This window comes from Panthera uncia, chromosome B1 (genome assembly GCF_023721935.1).
Source record: "Panthera uncia isolate 11264 chromosome B1, Puncia_PCG_1.0, whole genome shotgun sequence".
In the NCBI taxonomy this organism is placed as follows: Eukaryota; Metazoa; Chordata; class Mammalia; order Carnivora; family Felidae; genus Panthera; species Panthera uncia.
Window position 1 is genome coordinate 169,209,750 of NC_064811.1, and position 5,463 is coordinate 169,215,212.

Genomic DNA, 5,463 nt, shown 5'->3' on the forward strand with positions numbered 1-5,463 from the left:
GCAGATAAGTGGAAAGGTCTTCGTCAATTTTTTAATCTGGAGCTTACGTAGTAGAATTGAAGTATCTGACTATACATGATATCCTCTTTTCAGCCAAAATGCCATCATACCTAAAGTAATGCCTTGAGATGAAGGACAAGTCATTTAATTATTCTGGATAAACTTTAGTCAAGTTATTCAACTGTGAAATCTAAATTTTCTCATCAGTAAAATGGGGTTAACAAAATAACATTAAACTGAGAGAGAGGATATGTGCGTGTTATGTATAAACAATCTGCCATCATTTGTATAAGTGTCTCCATGAGGGAGTTAACTGTTCTGAAAAACGCAGGTGATACCTGGCTTATTCAAGCTCTCAATAAAGACGAACTGCTAATATTAGTATTAGTATTATTACTACTACTGTGACGACCACTGCTGCCTTTCAAGATCTCATTCAGGGGCACCTGGGTGGCTTAGTTGGTTGAGTGTCAGTGTCAGTTGAATCCTTTGGTTTAGGTCACGATCCCAGGGCCACAGGATTGGGCCCCAGGCCAGGCTCTATGCTGAGTGTGGAGCCTGCTTGAGATTCTCTCTCTCTCTTTCTCTCTCTGCCCCTCTCTCATGCTCTCTCTCTCTCTCTCTTTAAAGAAAAAAAAAAGATCTCATTCAAATATGAGCTCACTCTCCTTCCCCAGCCCCAACACATGCTTTATTCACTAATCACAAGATGCTGTATTTTATTGTATGTACGCATAACCCAAGAGCTTAGAAGGATACATGCACACTTTAAGAAGGTCCCTTCTACTGCTCCAAATATTAGGACTTGTGCATACTTATGAAGGTAACCAAGAACAGAGCCCAATGTGGGGCTCGATCTCATGAACCACGAGCTCATGAAATGAGCCGAAATCAAGAGTTGGACACTTAACCGACTGAGCCACCCAGGCAACCCCAAAGGATTGAGTTAAATCTATAGATCACTTTGGGTAGTATTGACATCTTAATAATATTAAGTCTTTCAAATCATGAATATATGGTGTCTTTCCATTTATTTGTATCTTCTTTAATTTCTTTTATCAATGTTTTATAGTTTTCAGTATGTAAGTCTTTCTCCTCCTTGGTTATTCCTGTGTTTTATTCTTTCTGATTGAAAGTGGAATTATTTTCTTAATTCCCTTTTGGGATTGTTCATTGTGAGTGTTTAGATACACAGCTAATATTTGTGTTGATTTTGTATTCCACAATTTCGATGAATTTGTTTATTAATTCTAATAGAGTGTGTGTGTGTGTGTGTGTGTGTGTATGTGTGTAATCTCTGGAAATTTTTACATATAAGATTATGTCATCTGCAAACAGAGGTAATTTTACTTCTTCCTCTTCAGTCTGGATGCTTTTTATTTCTTCTTCTTACCTAATTGCTCTGGTTAGGACTTCTAGTACTATGAGAATAAAAGTGGCTAAAGTGGGCATCCTTGTCTTGTTCCTTATCTTATAGGAAAATTGTTAGCTGTGGGCTTCTCATATATGGTCTTTATTATGTTGATACAGTTTTCTTCTACTCTCAGTTTGTTGAGTGTTTTTATCATATAGGATGTTCAATATTGTCAAATGCTTTTTCTTCATCAGCTGAGACTATTATGTTATTTTGTCTTTCATTCTGTTAATTTGGTTGGTATATTGCATTGATTTTCATTTGTTGAACCATCCTTGCATTCCAGGATAAAAAGCTCCCTAGGTCATCACTATGATCATTTTAATGTGCTGTTGAATTCTTTTTTCTAGGATTTTGTTTAGGATTTATGTGTCACTATTCATCAGGGCTATTGGTCTATAATTTTATTGTAGTGCCTAGCTTCAGTATCAGAGTAATGCCAGCCTCATGAAATGAATTTGGATGTTGTTACTTCCTCTTCAACCTTTTTGATGAATTTAAAGATGACTACTTTAGTTCTTCTTTTAATGCTTAGTAGAATTCACTAATGAAGCCACCTGGTCCTGGGATAGCAGTTTTTTGATTAGCAAGTTTTTTGATTACTGATTCAATTTTCTTACTCATTATTGGTCTGTTTAAATTGGGGGGAGTGCTGAGGGGCTGCTCCCCTTTTATTATTGACAGAGGTTTCTCTAAAGGGAGTGTAACACCCCTCCCCTGTGGGACCACTATCCAACCTGTGCATCCTCCCTTCAAGTACCCTCTCAGAAGAAGAGCCCCTGCATCCGTCTGCCAATGCCTTGTCGATCATAGAGGACATTGAACTTGTTCACAAACTGGTTCATGGTGTTACACGTTTTGCTGATGGTGCCAGGGTAGGCACGAGCCCCACGTCATTACATTGATCATAAAAGTCTGTCTTGAACTTGTCTGTGCTAAACACTGGGAGGCAGTGACACAGAGCATAGGCCTCCCGCAGGATTTCTTGATTAAAGGGGACCTCCCCTGCTTCAGAGGCCTTGACGTATTCCCAGATGAGTTTGACCCGGCTGTGCAGCATCTTAATAGCACTGTGTTGCTCTATCAGGTGTTCAGCCACAGTGGAGTTCTCCCCATAGCCTGTGGCTGTCATTCAGGCTACGTGGTTTACACCAATGCGTTCAGCTTCCTCTGTGGCCAGAGTGTAGGTCAGCTCAGCAAACAACATTGTGGCCTCTCCATTGATTATATCGATGACAGACTCAAAAACACTGATGGGAAGATCTGTGTGCCTGGTCATAGGGTTCAACTTAAGAAAGAGAGGGCCCTCGATTATCTCGCACGCCTGCTTCTGGACGTGGATGTCAGAGGGGTCAGGCGGCCCCCCGGGGTATACCAACCCAGAAACTCCAGCTCCTTGAACACCTGTTTGAACTGCTCCTCCTTGGTGTAGTAACACTCCTTATCAATGATAATCTTCTCTTCCACGGCGTGGGACAGCAGCTCAAAGGAGTTCATCACCTCGATATTTCGTCCCTCCTGTTTCCCGATCAGAGCCCCAATCACCTGCATAGGCCGCCCCTCCCGGGAGCGCATACGAATCCAATGCTCTGAAATGTTGAGAATGACAAGGGGATGAAGAGGACTGAGACGCTCCCTGTCACGCCGGAGGCCATCACGCTGGGGACTACTGCTGCATCCACCTCCATCCCGCTGTTCCCTCCGGTCCCGTTTGCCGCCGCCGCCATTTTCCCCGCGCCCGCCAGCCTCGGCCCCGGTCTGCTTAGATTTTCTAATTCTTCATGATTCAATCTAGATAGGTTGTGTGTTTCTAGGAACTTGCCCATTTCATCAAGGTGATCCCATTTATTGTCATACAACTGTTTTATGGTAGTCCCATAACCCCTTTTATTTCTGTAAAACTGGCTGTAATGTCCATTAGTCATCATATTTTTATATTTACCCTATCCAATGCTTGCCCAAGTTGGGATACTTGGTAGCCATTTAAAAAGAGACTGTAAAAGAGAAAATCACCGGACCCTTCGAACCATGTGGACAACCTATCATGGGTAACTTCGCTGAGAAGGGATAGACTTGGAGAAGGAGGCCACCACCAGGAGGTCTTCAGGTCAGAACTTGGGCTACCAGGAAAGGGCTCCCAGGGCTGGCCCTGAGTGCGGGGTGATGACTCTCTGTGAGATGTCGCAGAGTCTTCAGGCAGGGTGTGGATCAGGGAGACATAGTGGTCTGGCCCATCATGGAGCCCAGAACCTGCAGAGTGAACTTGACTTGACCATGAGTGCCAGTGGATCTAGCATGCTTCCTGAGCCCAACTTGGGCAGTTCTTTTCACACTGCTACAGAGATGACTAAAGGTGTCGTGTAGTAATCCACATGGGAGGTTGTCTGGCAGGGGCAAAATCTGTCTATCACTGTGTTCTTGGAGAAGTAGAGTCCAGGCGAGGAATCTCTTAGTGATCTTTCTTGGGACAGGGTGGGGCACTCTGACTTCTTGCCCTTTCATAGTTGTGACCAGGAAGAGCTATAGAAAACCACACACAGTACATAAATGTTGAGAAGGCATGGCCAGCTTTGGTCTCACAGTTGGTCTTCCTCCAGCAGCTTTGAGCCTCCTCTCACAAAAGCAATTCCATAATCTGAGGGAGCATGCCTTATTCCCTGCTATGGACAGCCAGAGTAGGCAGGCTGTTGTTTTTATGTCAAGAGCTATTCTACTTGCCCAGCATGATTTGAGACACTCATTTGCAGTTCTTCCCTTCCCATCAACCCCGACCCCACCAAGAATCTCTCCTTACCACCTACCTTAGCTCACTTTTGCACATTCCCCACATCTAGCGCAGTGCTTGGTGCTTAGCAGGTGTTTGACAGATGGGTGCTGGATTCCTTCTATTACTGTAGTCTTTCCACAGTGCCCTACTTGAGGGAAGATGGAGAAGGGGCACATTCTCTGCTGCGATCATAGAGACCGAAGGGAAATGTGTGTGTCAATGAGTCTTTCTTCTGTTTCCTTCTTCTCATTTTTATTCAACTACCCAGAGACCAGCATTCTCATTTGAGGTGTTTTGAGAAGCAAGCAAACACAGCAGATGACAGGCAATGCTAGCTAACAAATTTTTTCCCCTTCGAAGCAGGTTAGTAGGTTCAAATAAAATACACTGAAGAGGCATTACATGAAGACAAAACGGAAACTGTGAAGTGCAAGCTGATATTTTTAGAAGTTTGTATAATGACAGGTCAGATTCCTGAGGATTAGCCAAAGTGGCAAATCTAACACCACTTATTCAAAAAGGGGTAAAAGATATAGCAGGCAATTATACTTTAGCAGCAGTTGCGGGGGGAAATCAACTCTTCTTGAACTTACTGAGGGGACAGCTTGAAAAGTGTAATTTGAATATAGATAGCCAACTAGAAGGTTTCTATGAGGAGGGGGTTGGGAAGCTGGAGGAAAGGGAAGAGGAAAGGAAGGGGGTTGCCAGGAGTTCATTATTTTCATATTTTAAAGCCCTGCACAGTTTGAAAGGATGATTGCCAGAGGGGACCAGGAAAATTAGTGGTTGTTTGATTCAGGATCAATTTTCAAATCTGCCCAGTTTATAATTGTGCACCTCTCCCTGTCATCACTCATGTGATTCAGGCTCCAGATGTTCAGGGTTGAAATGTCCCCAGGGCTCACCACCTCCTTGGTATGCCTCCGGGCCTCTCTGTCTTCCCCCACCAAACAGTTTTCCCCTGGACTTATTTATTGATATCTGGAATGCCTGCATAGGGACTTAGAAATAAGAAGTGAAAAAGAAACACTTAAAACACAGGGCTCAGGCTTAATGTGTATCACCTTTGCAAGAAGTGACATAGATTAAATCCACACTCAGACGTGAAGGGCCAGGATCCTGCTCTTTTCCAAGAGCAGATCTTTGTGAGGACAGAGTTCTGAGATTCCCAGGAATGAGAAAGATGAAGGAGGGGCTGGATCACAGAAGACAAATTTGGATAACCTGACAGTTTTAATTAGAACTCACCTGCGTTTGCTGTTTATCATTCCTGACTTTAAAG

The 5,463-nt window shown here is 43.4% G+C and overlaps 1 pseudogene; it reads right to left on the bottom strand.

The window, feature by feature from the left end:
- Positions 1-2,053: 2,053 nt before the first annotated feature.
- LOC125922494 (COP9 signalosome complex subunit 6-like) lies at positions 2,054-4,244 on the bottom strand (annotated as a pseudogene).
- Positions 4,245-5,463: the final 1,219 nt, after the last annotated feature.